The following is a 20969-nucleotide window of genomic DNA, read 5'->3' as shown; positions in this document are numbered from 1 at the left end:
CCCGGGTAGACACAACAACCACTCACACAGGCCCAGGGTGAAACACACCACCGCTCACACAGGCCCAAGGAGAACACACACCAGCTCACACAGGCTTGGGTGAACACACACCACCACTCACACAGGCCCAGGGTGAACACACACCACCACTCACACAAGCCCAGGGTGAACACAAACTACCGCTCACACAGGACCAAGGTGAACACACAGCAGCTCACAAAGGCGCAGGGTGAACATACACCACCACTCACACAGGCCCAGGGTGAACACACACCACCGCTCACACAGGCCCGGGTTGAACACAACCACCACTCACACAGGCCCAGGGTGAACACACACCACTGAACACACAGCCCGAGGTGAACACACACCAAGGCTAACACAGGCCTGGAGTGAACACACCCCACCGTTCACACAGGCCCAGGGTGAACACACACCACCGCTCAAGCAGGCCCGAGGTGATCACACACCAGCTCACACAGGCCCAGGGTGAACACAAACCACCACTCACACAGGCCCAGGGTCAACATACACCAGCTCACACAGGCCCAAGGTGAACACACACCAGCTCCCACAGGCCTGGGGTAAACACACCACCGCTCACACAGGCGCAGGGTGAACACACACCACCGCTCAAAGAGGCCCGAGATGGACCGACACCACCGCTCACACAGGCCCGGCGTGAACACACACCAGCTCACACAGGCCTGGCGTGAACACACCCTCTCACACAGGCACAAGGTGAAAACACACCAGCTCACACAGGCCGAAGGTGAACACACACCAGCTCACACACGTCCAGGGTGAACACACTCCAGCTCACACAGGCCCGGGGTGACCACACACCAGCTCATACAAGCCCAGGGTTAAAACACAACACCGCTCACACAGACCCAGGGTGAAACCACAACACCACTCACACAGGCCCGAGGTGAACACACACCACCGCTTACATAGGCCCAGGGTGAACACACACCACCGCTCACACAGGCCCGAGGTAAACACACACAAGCTCACACAGGCGCAGGGTGAACATACACGACCACTCACACAAGCCAGGGTGAACACACACCACCACTCACACAGACCTGGAGTGAACACACACCACCGCTCACACAGGCCAACGGTGAACACATACCACCGCACACACAGGCCAACGGTGAACACACACCAACGCTCACATTGGCCCGAGGTGATCACACACCAGCTCACACAGGCCCAGGGTGAACACAAACCACCACTCACACAGGCCCAGGGTAAACACACACCACCGCTCACACAGGCCAAGGGTGAACACACACCTCACACAGGCCCGGGTGAACACACACCAGCTCACACAGGCCTTGCGTGAACACACCCTACTCACACAAGCCCGGGATGAAAACACACCAGCTGACACAGGCCGAAGGTGAACACACACCAGCTCACACACACCCAGGGTGAACACACACCAGCTCACACAGGACTGGGGTGACCACACACCAGCTCACACAGGCCCAGAGTGAACACACACCACCGCTCACACAGACCAGGGGTGAACACAAACCTCACACAGGCCTAGTGTGAACACACACCACCACTGACACAGGCCCGAGGTGAACACACACCACCGCTCACACAGGCCCAGGGTGAACACACACCAGCTCACACAAACCAAAGGTGAACACACACCAGCTCACACACGCCCAGGGTGAACACATACCAGCTCACACAGGACCGGGGTGAACACACACCAGCTCACACAGGCCCGAGGTGAACACACACCAAGGCTAACACAGGCCCAGGGTGAACACACAACACCGCTCACACCGACCTAGGGTGAACACACACCACCACTCACACAGGCCCAAGGTAAACACACACCACCGCTCACACAGGCCTGGATGAACACACACCACTCACACAGGCCCAGGGTGAACACACACCACCGCTCACACAGGCCCGAGGTGATCACACACCAGCTCACACAGGCCCAGGGTGAACACACACCAGCTCACACAGGCCCGAGGTAAACACACCACCGCTCACACAGGCCATGGTGAACACTCACCACCTCTCACACAGGCCCAGGGTGAACACACACCACCGCTCAAAGAGGCCCGAGATGGACCGACACCACCGCTCACACAGGCCCAGTGTGAACACACACCAGCTCACACAGGCCTTGCATGAACACACCCTCTCACACAGGCCCAGGGTGAACACACACCAGCTCACACAGGCCGAAGGTGAACACAAACCAGCTCACACACGCCCAGGGTGAACACACTCCAGCTCACACAGGCCCGGGGTGACCACACACCAGCTCACACAGGCCCAGGGTTAAAACACAACACCGCTCACACAGGCCCAGGGTGAAACCACACCACCACTCACACAGGCCCGAGGTGAACACACACCACCGCTCACACAGGCCCAGAGTGAACACACACCTCACACAGGCCCAGGGTGAACACACACCACCACTCACACAGGCCCGAGGTGAACACACACCACCGCTCACACACGCCCAAGGTGAACACACACCACCGCTCACACAGGCCCAGGATGAACACATACCAGCTCACACAGGCCCAGGGTGAACACACACCAACACTCACACAGGCCCGAGGTGAACACACACCACCGCTCAACAGGCCCAGGGTGAACACACACCAACACTCACACAGGCCCGAGGTGAACACACACCACCGCTCACACTGACCCAGGATGAACACACACCAGCTCACAAAGGCCCAGTGTGAACACAAACCACCGCTCACACAGACCCGGGGTGAACACACACCTCACACAAGCCTACCGTGAACACACACCACTGCTCACACAGGCTCAGGGTGAACACACACCACCGCTCACTCAGGTCCCAGGTGAACACACAGATCCACTCACACATGCCCAAGGTGAACACACACCACTGCTCATGCAGGTCCAGGGTGAACACACACCACCACTCACACAGGCCTAAGGTGAACACACACCACCGCTCACACAGGCCCGAGGTGAACACACACCACCACTCACAGAGGCCTGAGGTGAACACACACCACAGCTCACACAGGCCCAGGGTGAGCACACACCAGCTCACACAGGCTTGGGTGAACACACACCACCACTCACACAGGCCCAGGGTGAACACACACCACCGCTCACACAGGCCCAGGGGGAACGCACACCACCGCTCACACAGGCCCGAGGTGAACACACACCAGCTCACACAGGCCTTGGGTGAACACACACCACCACTCACACAGGCCCTGGGTGAACACACACCACCACTCACACAGACCAGAGGTGAACACACACCACCGCTCACACAGGCCCGAGGTGAACACACACTACCACTCACACAGGCCCGAGGTGAACACACACCTCACACAGGCCAGGGTGAACACACACCACCACTCACACAGGCCCGAGGTGAACACACACCACTGCTCACACAGGCCCAGTGTGACACACACCACCACTCACACAGCCCCGAAGTGAACACACAATACCGCTTACACAGGCCCAAGGTGAACACACACCACCGCTCACGCAGGTCCAGGGTGAACACACACCGCCGCTCACACAGGCCCGAGGTGCATACACACCTCACACAGGCCCAGGGTGAACGCACACCAGCTCACACAGGCCAAGGGTGAACACACCACCACTCACACAGGCCCGAGGTGAACACACACTACCGCTTACACAGGCCCGAGGTGAACGCGCACCATCGCTCACACAGGCCCGGGGTGATCACACACAACCGCTTACAGAGGCCAGAGGTGAACACACACCACCACTCACATAGGGCCAGGGTGAACACACACCTGCTCAAAAAGTCCCGAGGTGAACACACACCACCGCTCACACAGGCCTGAGTTGAACACACACCACCGCTCACACAGGCTAGGGTGAACACAAACCAGCTCACACAGGCCCGGGGTGAACACACACCACCGCTCACACAGGCCCAAGGTGCACACACACCACCTCTCACACAGGCCCGGGTTGAACACAACCACCGCTCACACAGGCCAAGGGTGAACACACACCAACACTCACACAGGCCCGAGGTGAACACACACCAGCTCACACAGGCTTAGGTGAACACACACCACCACTCACACAGGCCAGGGTGAACACACACCAGCTCACACAGGCCCGGGGGGAACACACACCACCGCTCACACAGGCCCGAGGTGAACACAAACCACCGCTCACACAGGCACGAGGTGAACACACACCACCGCTCACACAGGCCCGTGAACACACACCACCATTCACACAGACCCGTGGTGAACACACACCTCACACAGGCCCAGGGTGAACACACACCACCGCTCACTCAGGCCCAGGGTGAACGCACACCACCACTAACAGGTTCGAGGTAAACACACACCACCACTCACACAGGACCAAAGTGAACACACACCACCGTTCACACAGGTCCAGGGTGAACACACTCCACCGCTCACACTGGCCAAAGATGAACACACACCTCACACAGGCAAAGGGTGAACACACACCACCGCTCACACAGGCCCGAGGTGAACACACACCACCGCTCACACACGCCCAAGGTGAACACACACCACCGCTCACACAGGCCCAAGGTGAACACACACCAGCTCACACAGGCCCAGGGTGAACACACCACCGCTCACACAGGCCCGTGGTAAACACACACCACCATTCACACAGAACCGTGGTGAACACACACCTCACATAGGCCCAGAATGAACACACACCACCGCTCACACAGGCCAAGGGTGAACACACACCACCGCTCACATAGGTCCAGGGTGAACACACACCTCACACAGGCAAAGGGTGAACACAGACCACCGCTCACACAGGCCCGAGGTAAACACACATCACCGCTCACACACGCCCAAGGTGAACACACACCACCGCTCACACAGGCCCAGGGTGAACACACACCAGCTCACACAGGCCCAGGGTGAATACACCACCGCTCACACAGAATCGGGGGTGAACACACACCTCACACAGGCCAAGGGTGAACACACACCACCGCTCACACAGGCCCGAGGTGAACACACACCACAACTCACAGAGGCCTGAGGTGAACACACACCACAGCTCACACAGGCCCAGGGTGAGCACACACCAGCTCACACAGGCCCGAGGTGAACACACACCACCGCTTACACAGGCCCGTGGTGAACACACACCTCACACAGGCCCAGGGTGAAAAAACACCACTTCTCACACACCCCGAGGTGAACACACACCACCGCTTACACAGGCCCGTGGTGAACACACACCTCACACAGGCCCAGGGTGAACATACACCACCGCTCACTCAGGCCCAGGGGGAACACACACCACCACTCACAGGTCCAGGGTGAACACACACCACCGCTCACACAGGACCAAGGTGAACACACACCACCGCTCACACAGGTCCAAGGTGAACACACTCCTCCGCTCACACAGGCCAAGAATGAACACACACCTCACACAGGCCCGGGGTGAACACACACCACCGCTGACACAGGCCCGAGGTGAACACACACCACCGCTCACACAGGTCCGAGGTGAACACACAGGTCCACTCACACATGTTCAAGGAGAACACACACCCCTGCTCATGCAGGTCCAGGGTGAACACACAGCACCACTCACACAGGCCAAGGGTGAACACACAACTCACACAGGCCCAGGGTGAAAATACACCACCGCTCACACAAGCCCGAGGTGAACACACACCACCGCTCACACAGGGCCGAGGTGAACACACCCCACCACTCACAGAGGCCCGAGGTGAACACACACCACTGCTCACACAGGCCCAGTTTGAGCACACACCAGCTCATACAGGCCCGCGGTGAACACACACCATCGCTCACACAGAATCGGGGGTGAACACACACCTCACACAGGCCCAGGGTGAACACACACCACCACTCGCACAGGCCCGAGGTGAACACACACCACCGCTCACACAGGCCCGTGGTAAACACACACCACCATTCACACAGAACCGTGGTGAACACACACCTCACATAGGCCCAGAATGAACACACACCACCGCTCACACAAGCCCAGGGTGAACACACACAACCACTCACAGGTCCGAGGTGAACACATACCACCGCTCACACAGACCAAGGGTGAACACACACCACCGCTCACACAGGTCCAGGGTGAACACACACCTCACACAGGCAAAGGGTGAACACACACAACCGCTCACACAGGCCCGAGGTAAACACACACCACCGCTCACACACGCCCAAGGTGAACACACACCACCGCTCACACAGGCCCAGGGTGAACACACACTAGCTCACACAGGCCCAGGGTGAACACACCACCACTCACACAGAATCGGGGGTGAACACACACCTCACACAGGCCCAGGGTGAACACACACCAACACTCACACAGGACCGAGGTGAATACAAACCACCGCTTACACAGGACCAAGGTGAACACACACCACTGCTCACACACGCCCAAGGTGAACGCACACCACCGTTCACATAGGCCCGGGTGAACAAACACCAGCTCACACAGGCCCAGGGTGAACACACCACCGCTCACACAGAATCGGGGGTGAACACACACCTCACACAGGCCCAGAGTGAACACACACCAACACTCACACAGGACCGAGGTGAATACAAACCACCGCTTACAGAGGACCAAGGTGAACAAACACCACTGCTCACACACGCCCAAGGTGAACGCACACCACCGTTCACATAGGCCCGGGTGAACACACACCAGCTCACACAGGCCCAGAGTGAACACACCACCGCTCACACAGAATAGAGGGTGAACACTCACCTCACACTGGCCCAGGGTGAAAACACACCACCACTCACACAGGACCGAGGTGAACACAAACCACCGCTTACACAGGACCAAGGTGAACAAACACCACCGCTCACGCAGGTACAGGGTGAACACACTACAACGCTCACACAGGCCCAGGGTGAACACACACCTCACACAGGCCCAGGGTGAACATACACCACCACTCACAGGTCTGAGGTGAACACACACCACCGCTCACACAGGACCAAGTTGAACACACACCACTGCTCACACAGGTTCAGGGTGAACACACTCCACCGCTCACACAGGCCCAGGGTGAACACACACCAGCTCACACAGGCCAAGGGTGAAAACACACCACCGCTCACACAGGCCCGAGGTGAACACACACCACCGCTCACACACACCCAAGGTGAACACACACCACCGCTCACACAGGCCAAGGGTGAACACACACCAGCTCACACAGAATCGGGGGTGAACACACACCTCACACAGGCCCAGAGTGTACACACACCTCACACAGGCCCAGAGTGAACACACACCACCACTCACACACGCCCGAGGTGAACACAAACCACAGCTTACACAGGACCAAGGTGAACACACACCACCGCTCACGCAGGTACAGGGTGAACACACTCCAACGCTCACACAGGCCCAGGGTGAACACACACATCACACAGGCCCAGGGTGAACACACACCACCGCTCACAAAGGCCCAGGGTGAACACAAACCTCACATAGGACTAGGGTGAACACACACCACCGCTCGTACAGGCCCGGGGTGAACACACACCAGCTCACAGAGGCCTTGCTTGCATACACAACACTCACACAGGCCCGGGGTGAAAACACACCAGCTCACACAGGCAAGGGGTGAAAACACACCACCGCTCACACAGTCCCGGGGTGAACACACACCACCGCTCACACACCCATTTAGAACACACACCACCGCTCACACAGGCCCAGGGGGAACGCACACCACCACTCACACAGGCCCGAGGTGAACACACACCAGCTTACACAGGCTTGGGTGAACACACACCACCACTCACACAGGCCCAGGGTGAACACACACCAACACTCACACAGGCCCGAGGTGAACAAACACCACCGCTCACACAGGCCCAGGGTGAAAACACACCACCGCTCACACAGGCCCGAGGTGCATACACACCACCTCTCACACTGGCCCAGGATGAACAAACACCAGCTCACACACGCCCAGTGTGAACACAAACCACCGCTCACACAGACCCGGGGTGAACACACAGCTCACACAGGCCAACGGTGAACACACACCACCGCTCACACAGGCCCAGGGTGAACACACACCACCGCTCACAGGGGTCCGAAGTGAACACACAGGTCCAATCACACATGCCCAAGAAGAACACACACCACTGCTCATGCAGGTCCAGGGTGAACACACACTACCACTCACACAGGCCAAGGGTGAACACACAACTCACACAGACCCAGGGTGAACACACACCACCGCTCACAGGCCCGAGGTGAACACACACCACCGCTCACACAGGCCTGAGGTGAACACACACCAGCTCACACAGGCCTTGGGTGAACACACAATTCACACAGGCCCAGGGTGATACACACCACCGCTCACACAGAATCGGGGGTGAACACACACCTCACATAGGCCTAGGGTGAACACACACCACCGCTCACACAGGCCCAGGGTGAGCACACACCAGCTCACACAGGCCGAGGTGAACACACACCACCGCTCAACAGAATCGGGAGTGAACACACACCTCACACAGGCCCAGGGTGAATACACACCACTGCTCACACAGGCCCGAGGTGAACACACAACACCGCTCACACAGGCCCGTGGTGAACACACACCACCATTCACACAGAACCGTTGTGAACACACACCTCACACAGGCCCAGGGTGAACACACACCACCACTCACACAGGCCCAGAGTGAACACACACCACCACTCAGAGGTCCGAGGTGAACACACACCACCGCTCACACAGGACCAAGGTGAACAAACACCACCACTTAAACAGGTTCAGGGTGAACACACTCCACCGCTCACACAGGCCCGAGGTGAACACACCACTGCTCACACACGCCCAAGGTGAACACACACCACCGCTCACACAGGCCCAGGGTGAACACACACCAGCTCACACAGGCCCATTGTGAACACACCACCGCTCACACAGAATCGGGGGTGAACACACACCTCACACAGGCCCAGGGTGAACACACACCACCACTCACACACGCCCGAGGTGAACACAAACCACCGCTTATACAGGACCAAGGTGAACACACACCACTGCTCACGCAGGTACATGGTGAACACACTCCAACGCTCACACAGGCCCAGGGTGAACACACACCTCACACAGGCCCAGGGTGAACACACACCACCGCTCACAAAGGCCCAGGGTGAACACAAACCTCACATAGGCCCAGCGTGAACACACACCACCGCTCACACAGGCCCGGGGTAATCACACACCAGCTCACACAGGCCTTGCATGCACACACAAAACTCACACAGGCCCGGGGTCAAAACACACCACGGCTCACACAGTCCCGGGGTGAACACACACCACCGCTCACGCAGGTCCAGGGTGAACACACACTACCACTCACACAGGCCAAGGGTGAACACACAACTCACACAGACCCAGGGTGAACACACACCACCGCTCACAGGCCCGAGGTGAACACACACCACCGCTCACACAGGCCTGAGGTGAACACACACCAGCTCACACAGGCCTTGGGTGAACACACAATTCACACAGGCCCAGGGTGATACACACCACCGCTCACACAGAATCGGGGGTGAACACACACCTCACATAGGCCTAGGGTGAACACACACCACCGCTCACACAGGCCCAGGGTGAGCACACACCAGCTCACACAGGCCGAGGTGAACACACACCACCGCTCAACAGAATCGGGAGTGAACACACACCTCACACAGGCCCAGGGTGAATACACACCACTGCTCACACAGGCCCGAGGTGAACACACAACACCGCTCACACAGGCCCGTGGTGAACACACACCACCATTCACACAGAACCGTTGTGAACACACACCTCACACAGGCCCAGGGTGAACACACACCACCACTCACACAGGCCCAGAGTGAACACACACCACCACTCAGAGGTCCGAGGTGAACACACACCACCGCTCACACAGGACCAAGGTGAACAAACACCACCACTTAAACAGGTTCAGGGTGAACACACTCCACCGCTCACACAGGCCCGAGGTGAACACACCACCGCTCACACACGCCCAAGGTGAACACACACCACCGCTCACACAGGCCCAGGGTGAACACACACCAGCTCACACAGGCCCATTGTGAACACACCACCGCTCACACAGAATCGGGGGTGAACACACACCTCACACAGGCCCAGGGTGAACACACACCACCACTCACACACGCCCGAGGTGAACACAAACCACCGCTTATACAGGACCAAGGTGAACACACACCACTGCTCACGCAGGTACAGGGTGAACACACTCCAACGCTCACACAGGCCCAGGGTGAACACACACCTCACACAGGCCCAGGGTGAACACACACCACCGCTCACAAAGGCCCAGGGTGAACACAAACCTCACATAGGCCCAGCGTGAACACACACCACCGCTCACACAGGCCCGGGGTAATCACACACCAGCTCACACAGGCCTTGCATGCACACACAAAACTCACACAGGCCCGGGGTCAAAACACACCACGGCTCACACAGTCCCGGGGTGAACACACACCACCGCTCACGCAGGTCCAGGGTGAATACACACCACCGCTCACACAGGCCCACGGTGCACACACACCTCACACAGGCCCAGGGTGAACGCACACCAGCTCACACAGGCACAGGTTGAACACACCACCGCTCACACAGGCCCGAGGTGAACACACACTACCGCTCATAAAGGCCCGAGGTGAACGCGCACCACCGCTCACACAGGCCCGGGGTGAACACACACCACCGCTCACACAGGCCCAGGGTGAACACACACCACCACTCACACAGGCCCAGGGTGAACACACACCACCGCTCACACAGGCCCAGGGTGCACACACACCACCACTCACACAGGTCCGGGTTGAACACAACCACTGCTCACACAGGCCCAGGGTGAACACACACCACCACTCACACAGGCCCGAGGTGAAAACACACACGCTTACACAGGCTTGGGTGAACACACACCTCCACTCACACAGGCCCAGGATGAACACACACCAGCTCACACAGGCTCAGGGGGAACACACACCACCGCTCACACAGGCCCGATGTGAACACAAACCACCGCTCACACAGGCCCTGAGTGAACACACACCACCGATCACACAGACCTGGGGTGAACACACACCTCACACAGGCCCAGGGTGAACACACACCAACACTCACACTGGCCCGAGGTGAACACACACCACCGCTCACACAGGCCCGGGGTGAACACACACCACCGCTCACACAGGCCCAGGATGAACACACACCAGCTCACACAGGCCCAGGGGGAACACACACCACCGCTCACACAGGCCCGATGTGAACACAAACCACCGCTCACACAGGCCCAGAGTGAACACACACCTCACACAGACCTGGGGTGAACACACACCTCACACAGGCCCAGGGTGAACACACACCAACACTCACACTGGCCCGAGGTGAACACACACCACCGCTCACACAGGACCAAGGTGAACACACACCACCACTAACACAGGCCCGAGTGAACACACACCTCACACAGGCCCAGGGTGAACACACACCAGCTCACACAGGCCCAGGGTGAACACATACCACCGCTCACACAGAATCGGGGGTGAACACACACCACACACAGGCCCAGGGTGAACACACACCACCACTCACACATGCCCGAGGTGAACACACACCACCGCTCACAAAGGCCCAGGGTGAACACACACCACCACTCACACACGCCCGAGGTGAACACAAACCACCACTTACACAGGACCAAGGTGAACACACACCACCGCTCACACAGGTCCCGGGTGAACACAAACACTCACACAGGCCCAGGGTGAACAAACACCTCACACAGGCCCAGGATGAACAAACAACACCGCTCACAAAGGCCCAGGGTGAACACACACCACCGTTCATAGAGGCCCGAGGTGAACACACACCACCGCTCACAAAGACCCGGGGTGAACACACACCAGCTCACACAGGCCCAGGGTGAACACACTCCACCGCTCACACAGGCCCAGGGTGAACACACACCAGCTCACACAGGCCCAGGATGAACACACACCACCATTCACACAGGCCCTAAGGTCAACACACACCACCGCTCACACAGGCCAAGGGTGAACACACACCAGGTCACACAGGCCCAGGGTGAACACACACCACCGATCACACAGATCAGGGGTGAACACACACCTCACACAGGCCCAGGGTGAACATACACCACCACTCACATAGGCCCAAGGTGAACACACACCACTGCTCACAGGCCCAAGTGAACACACAACACCACTCACATACGCCCGAGGTGAACACAAACCACGCTTACACAGGCCCAAGGTGAACACACACCACTGCTCACGCAGGTCCAGGGTGAACACACTCCACCGCTCACACAGGCCCAGGGTGAACATACACCACCACTCACATAGGCCCGAGGTGAACACACACACACCACCGCTCACAGGCCCAAGTGAACACACACCACCACTCACACACGCCCGAGGTGAACACACACTACCGCTTACACAGGCCCAAGGTGAACACACACCACCGCTCACGCAGGTCCAGGTGAACACACTCCACCGCTCACACAGGCCCAGGGTGAACACACACCAGCTCACACAGGCCCAGGGTGAACACACACCACCGCTCACACAGGCCCAGGATGAACACACACCACCACTCACACAGGCCTGAGGTGAACACACACCACTGCTCACACAGGCACGAGGTGAACACACACTACTGCTCACACAGGCCCGAGGTAAACACACACCACCGCTCACACACACTCAGGGTGAACACAACCACCACTCACTCAGGCACGAGGTGAACACACACCACCACTCACACAGTCCCAGGGTGAACACACACCAGCTCACACAGGCCCAGGGTGAACACACACCACCGCTCACACAGGCCCAGGATGAACACACACCACCACTCACACAGGCCTGAGGTGAACACACACCACTGCTCACACAGGCACGAGGTGAACACACACTACTGCTCACACAGGCCCGAGGTAAACACACACCACCGCTCACACACACTCAGGCTGAACACAACCACCACTCACTCAGGCCCGAGGTGAACACACACCACCACTCACACAGTCCCAGGGTGAACACACACCAGCTCACACAGGCCCACGGTGAACACACAACCGCTCACACAGGCCCGAGTTGAACACACACCACCGCTCACACAGGCCTGGCGTGAACACACACCAGCTCACACAGGCCTTGCGTGAACACACCCTCTCACAGGCCCGGGGTGAAAACACACCAGCTCACACAGTCCCGGGGTGAAAACACACCACCGCTCACAGTCCCGGGGTGAACACACACCACCACTCACACAGGCCCAGGGGGAACTCACACTAACACTCACACAGGCCCAATGTGAACACACACCAGCTCACACAGGCCTTTGGTGAACACACACAACCACTCACCCTGGCCCAGGGTGAACACACACCACCACTCACACAGGCCCGAGGTGAACACACACCACCGCTCACACAGGCCAGGGTGAACACACACTACCGCTCACACAGACCCGGGGTGAACACACACCTCACACAGGCCCAGGGTGAACACACACCACCGCTCACACAGGCCCAGGGTGAACAAACACAAGCTAATACAGGCCCAGGGTTAACACAAATCACCACTCACACAGGCCTGAGGTGAACACACACCACCTCACACACAGGACCGGGGTGAACACACACCACCGCACACACAGGACCGGGGTGAACACACACCATCGTTCACACACGCCCAGGGTGAACACACACCACCACTCACATAGGCCCAATGTGAACACACACCAGCTCACACTGGCCTTTGGTAAACACACACAACCACTCACCCTGGCCCAGGGTGAACACACACCACCACTCACACAGGCCCGAGTTGAACACACACCACCGCTCACACTGGCCAGGGTGAATACACACAACCGCTCACACAGGCCCGAGGTGAACACACACCAGCTCACACAGGCCTTTCGTGCACACACAACACTCACACAGGCCCGGGGTGAAAACACACCACCGCTCACACAGTCCCGGGGTGAACACACACCACCGCTCACACAGGCCCAGGGTGAACACACACTACCGCTCACACAGGCCCGAGGTGAACACACACCAACGCTCACACATGCCCAAGGTGAACACACACCACCACTCACACAGGCCTGGAGTGAATATACACCACCGCTCGCATAGGCCCAGGGTGAACACACACCGCCGCTCACATTGGCCCGAGGTGATCACATACCAGCTCACACAGGCCCAGGGTGAACACAAAGCAGCTCACACAGGCCTTTCGTGCACACACAACACTCACACAGGCCCGGGGTGAAAACACACCACCACTCACACAGTCCCGGGGTGAACACACACCACCGCTCACACAAGCCCAGGGTGAACACACACCAACGCTCACACATGCCCAAGGTGAACACACACCACCGCTCACACAGGCCTGGAGTGAATACACACCACCGCTCGCATAGGCCCAGGGTGAACACACACCACCGCTCACATTGGCCCGAGGTGATCACATACCAGCTCACACAGGCCCGGGGTGAACACACACCTCACACAGGCCCAGGGTGAACAAACACCAACGCTCACACAGGCCCAGGGTGAACACACACCACTGTTCACAGGTCAGAGGTGAACACACACCACTGCTCACACAGGACCAAGGTGAACACACACCAAAGCTCACACATGCCCAAGGTGAACACACACCACCGCTCACACAGGCCCAAGGTGAACACACACCACCGCTCACACAGGCCCAGGTTGAATACACACTACCGCTCACACAGGCCCGAGGTAAACACACACCAACGCTCACACATGCCCAAGGTGAACACACACCACCACTCACACAGGCCTGGAGTGAATACACACCACCGCTCGCATAGGCCCAGGGTGAACACACACCACAGCTCACATTGGCCCGAGGTGATCACATACCAGCTCACACAGGCCCAGGGTGAACACAAACCAGCTCACACAAGCCCAGGATTAAAACACACCACCGCTCACACAGACCCGGGGTGAACACACACCTCACACAGGCCCAGGGTGAACACACACCACCACTCACACAAGCCCAGGGTGAACACACACTACCGCTCACACAGGCCCGAGGTGAACACACACCAACGCTTACACATGCCCAAGGTGAACACACACCACCACTCACACAGGCCTGGAGTGAACACACACCACCGCTCGCATAGGCCCAGGGTGAACACACACCACCGCTCACATTGGCCCGAGGTGATCACATACCAGCTCACACAGGCCCAGGGTGAACACAAACCAGCTCACACAGGCCCAGGGTTAAAACACACCACCGCTCACACAGACCCGGGGTGAACACACACCTCACACAGGCCCAGGGTGAACACACACCAACGCTCACACAGGCCCAGGGTGAACACACACCACCGCTCACACAGGCCCAGGGTGAACACACACCACCGCTCACACAGGACCAAGGTGAACACACACCAACGCTCACACATGCCCAGGTTGAACACACACCACCGCTCACACATGCCCAGGGTGAACACACACCACCGCTCATACAGGCCCAGGGTGAACACACACCAGCTCACACAGGCTCAGGGTGAACACACACCACCGCTCACACAGAATCGGGGTGAACACATACGTCATACAGGCCCAGGGTGAACACACAACAGCTCACACAAGCCCGAGGTGAACACACACCACCGCTTACACAGGCCCAGGGTGAACACACACCAGCTCACACAGGCCCGAGTTGAACACACACCACCGCTCACACTGGCCCAAGGTGAACACACACCACCACTCACACAGGCCCAGGGTGAACACACACCAGCTCACACAGGCCCAGGGTGAACACACCACCGCTCACACAGAATCGGGAGTGAACACACACCTCACACAGGCCCAGGGTGAACACACACCACCACTCACACAGGCCCAGGGTGAACACACACCACCGCTCACACAGGACCAAGGTGAACACACACCAACGCTCACACATGCCCAGGTTGAACACACACCACCGCTCACACAGGCCCAAGGTGAACACACACCACTGCTCACACAGGCCCAGGGTGAACACACACCTGCTCACACAGGCTCAGGGTGAACACACACCACCGCTCACACAGAATCGGGGTGAACACATACGTCACACAGGCCCAGGGTGAACACACACCAGCTCACACAGACCCGAGGTGAACACACACCACCGCTCACACTGGCCCAATGTGAACACACACCACCACTCACTCAGGCCCAGGGTGAACACACACCACCTCTCACACTTGACCAGGGAGAACACACACCAGCTCACACAGGCCCTGGGTGAACATACCACCGCTCACACAGACCTGAGGTGAACACACACCACCGCTCACACAGGCCCGAGGTGAATACACACCACCGCTCACACAGGCCTGGAGTGAATACACACCACCGCTCACATATGCCCAGAATGAACACACACCACCGCTCACATTGGCCCGAGGTGATCACACACCAGCTCACACAGGCCCAGGGTGAACACAAACCAGCTCACACAGGCCCAGGGTTAAAACACACCACCGCTCACACAGACCCGGGGTTAACACACACCTCACACAGGCCCAGAATGAACACACACCACCGCTCACACAGGCCCAGGGTGAACACACACCACCGCTCACAGGTCAGAGGTGAACACACACCACCGCTCACACAGGACCAAGGTGAACACACACCACCGCTCACACAGGTCCAGGGTGAACACACACCACCACTCACACACCACCGCTTACAGAGGCCAGAGGTGAACACACACTACCACTCACATAGGGCCAGCGTGAACACACACCAGCTCACACAGGCCCAGTGTGAACACACCACCACTCACACAGGCCTGAGTTGAACACACTCCACCGCTCACACAGGCCCGGGGTGAACACAAACCAGCTCACACAGGCCTGGGGTGAACACAAACCACCGCTCACACAGGCCCAGGGTAAACACACACACCCGCTCACACAGCCCCGAGGTGCACACACAACGCTCACACATGCCCAAGGTGAACACACACCACCACTCACGCAGGCCCAGGGTGAACACACACCACCGCTCACACAGGCCCGAGGTGAACACACACCACCACTCACACTGGACCAGGGAGAACACACACCAGCTCACACAGGCCCTGGGTGAACACACCACTGCTCACACAGGCCTGACTTGAACACACACCAGCTCACACAGGCCCAAGGTGAACACACACCACCACTCACACAGGCCTGGAGTGAATACACACCACCGCTCACATATGCCCAGAATGAACACACACCACCGCTCACATTGGCCCGAGGTGATCACACACCAGCTCACACAGGCCCAGGGTGAACACAAACCAGCTCACACAGGCCCAGGGTTAAAACACACCACCGCTCACACAGACCCGGGGTTAACACACACCTCACACAGGCCCAGAATGAACACACACCACCGCTCACACAGGCCCAGGGTGAACACACACCACCGCTCACAGGTCAGAGGTGAACACATACCACCGCTCACACAGGACCAAGGTGAACACACACCACCGCTCACACAGGCCAAGGGTGAACACACACCTCACACAGGCCTAGGGTGAACACACCACCGCTCACACAGGTCCGAGGTGAACACACACCACCGCTCACACAGGCCCATGGGGAACGCACACCACCCCTCACACAGGCCCGAAGTGAATACACAGCAGCTCACACAGGCCTTGGGTGAACACACCACCACTCACACAGGCCCAGGGTGAACACAACCACTACTCACACAGACCAGAGGTGAACACACACCACCGCTCACACAGGCTAGGGTGAACACACACCACCGCTCACACAGGCCCAAGGTGAACACACACCTCACACAGGCCAGGGTGAACACACACCACCACTCACACAGGCCCGAGGTGAACACACACCACTGCTCACACAGGCCCAGTGTGACACACACCACCACTCACACAGCCCCGAGGTGAACACACACTACCGCTTACACAGGCCCAAGGTGAACACACACCACCGCTCACGCAGGTCCATGGTGAATACAAACCACCGCTCACACAGGCCCACGGTGCACACACACCTCACACAGGCCCAGGGTGAACGCACACCAGCTCACACAGGCACAGGGTGAACACACCACCGTTCACACAGGCCCTAGGTGAACACACACTACCACTCACACAGGCCCGAGGTGAACGTGCACCACCGCTTACAGAGGCCAGAGGTGAACACACACCACCACTCACATAGGGCCAGGGTGAACACACACCAGCTCACACAGGCCCAGTGTGAACACACCACCACTCGCACAGGCCTGAGTTGAACACACACCACTGCTCACACAGGCCTGGGGTGAACACAAACTAGCTCACACAGGCCGGGGGTGAACACACACCACCGCTCACACAGGCCCAGGGTGAACAGAAACTACCGCTCACACAGGCCCGAGGTGCACACACAACAATGCTCACACATGCCCAAGGTGAACACACACCACCACTCACGCAGGCCCTAAGGTGAACACACACCACCACTCATGCAGGCCCTAAGGTGAACACACACCACCACTCACATAGGCCCAGGGTGAATACACACCAGCTCACACAGGCCCAGAGTGAACACACACCACCGCTCAGACAGACCAGGGGTGAACACACACCTCACACAGCCCCAGGTGAACATACACCGCCACTCACACAGGCCCGAGGTGAACACACACCACCACTCACACAGGCCCAAGTGAACACACACCACCACTCACACACCCCCGAGGTGAACACAAACCACCGCTCACACAGTCCCGGTGTGAACACACACCAGCTCACACAGACCCAGGGTGAACACACCACTGCTCACACAGTCCCGGTATGAACACACACCACTGCTCACACAGGCCCAGGGTGAAAGCACACCACCAGCTCACACAGGCCCAGGGTGAACACACACCAGCTCACACAGGCCCAGGGTGAACACACACCAACGCTCACACAGTCCCGGTATGAACACACACCACTGCTCACACAGGCCCGGGGTGAACACACACCAGCTCACACAGGACTGGGGTGAACGCACACCAGCTCACACAGGCCCGGGGTGAACGCACACCAGCTCACACAGGACTGGGGTGAACGCACACCAGCTCACACAGGCCCGGGGTGAACGCACACCAGCTCACACAGGCCCGGGGTGAACGCACACCAGCTCACACAGGCCCGGGGTGAACGCACACCAACGCTCACACAGGCCCGGGGTGAACGCACACCAGCTCACACAGGCCCGGGGTGAACGCACACCAGCTCACACAGGCCCGGGGTGAACGCACACCAGCTCACACAGGCCCGGGGTGAACGCACACCAGCTCACACAGGCCCGGGGTGAACGCACACCAGCTCACACAGGCCCGGGGTGAACGCACACCAGCTCACACAGGCCCGGGGTGAACGCACACCAGCTCACACAGGCCCGGGGTGAACGCACACCAGCTCACACAGGCCCGGGGTGAACGCACACCAGCTCACACAGGCCCGGGGTGAACGCACACCAGCTCACACAGGCCCGGGGTGAACGCACACCAGCTCACACAGGCCCGGGGTGAACGCACACCAGCTCACACAGGCCCGGGGTGAACGCACACCAACGCTCACACAGGCCCGGGGTGAACGCACACCAGCTCACACAGGCCCGGGGTGAACGCACACCAGCTCACACAGGCTGCGCCCCCCTGCTCTCATCATGCTGACTGTCAGAGGTCAGAGGCTCAGGAGGGAGGGTAGAGGTGAGGCCTCCCCTCCCCTCTGTGGAGGATGTTTAGGAAAGCCAGGGGCCACTTAAAGGACAAGCTGGCATGCGCTCATGTAGGTCGTGTGCGCGCGCGCGGAGTTACTAGGGATGCAGCCCAGGGGCGCTCCACCTGACCTACCCTGGCCCTTTTTGTTATTTTGTTTTGAAACAGGCTCTCACTGGGTAGCTGAGAGTCTCGCTACATTGCCGAGGCTGTCCTTGAACCTGCGATCCTCCTGTCTCAGCCTCCTAAGAACTGGGATGACAGGCATGTCCACCACACATGCTCTTGTTTTTATAAATGGGAATTAACAATAAACTACTTCCACTTTGCAGATGAGTGATCAGAGACAGAGAATGAACGCTCAGGCTGCCCAGCCAGCGCCGGGCAGGAGGAGCACAGTGGTGTTTGGGCCAAGGCCACAGACAGAGGATCCCAGAGGGGACGGCCACAGGGTGCTCGAGCCAAGGCAGCTGGCCTCCACAAGGCCTCCTGGCCTCCACAAGGCCTCCAGGCCTCCACAAGGTCTTCTGGCCTCCCTCCTGGCCTCCAGGCCCTCTGGGCATGGGAGATGAGGTGCTCATGTGGCTCTGGAGCCCACGAGGGCCATGAAGCCTGGCCGCGAGGGGCTTGCGCTGTGGCCTAGAGGGAGTCCCACCAAGGACAGGGTCAGGAGCTGTGTGGCCTCCCCAGCACCCACAGAACGAGCCTCGGGCACGGGGACTCAGCACTCCTCTTGCCGACGGGGAGGACGGCAGTGCTGACGGCCAGGGACCAAATGTGAGCATCAAAGGAAGGCTCCCTGTAGGAATTCACTTCCCAGCAATGGCAGCCCAGTCACGCAGCTCTTCCTACCCTACTGTCCTGGCGAGGTAAAGCAACCCAAGCGCACACGGTGGCATCACTGGCCAGGCAGTACCCACCCTTGTTCTAATCCACAGGCCAATTCCCGGAGCCCCTGACTCACGCTGAAGCACCTGCTCAGATACAAAAGACTTCAAAACTGGGCTGTGTGTCGCTCAGGGGTAGAGCACACTT

The 20969-nt window shown here is 58.9% G+C and overlaps 1 protein-coding gene across 1 annotated transcript in view; it reads right to left on the bottom strand.

Annotated features, from left to right (window-relative positions):
- The window catches only part of UBE3B (ubiquitin protein ligase E3B), a gene marked incomplete at both ends in the record, with an annotated part of 78126 nt that overhangs the window by 23093 nt on the left and 34064 nt on the right, over nt 1-20969 (bottom strand). The window lies entirely within an intron of this gene.

Source organism: Muscardinus avellanarius (assembly GCF_963383645.1).
Source record: "Muscardinus avellanarius genome assembly, chromosome: 21".
In the NCBI taxonomy this organism is placed as follows: domain Eukaryota; kingdom Metazoa; phylum Chordata; class Mammalia; order Rodentia; family Gliridae; genus Muscardinus; species Muscardinus avellanarius.
The sequence above is the reverse complement of the archived record's forward strand: the minus strand, read 5'-3'. Positions and strand labels throughout refer to the sequence as shown.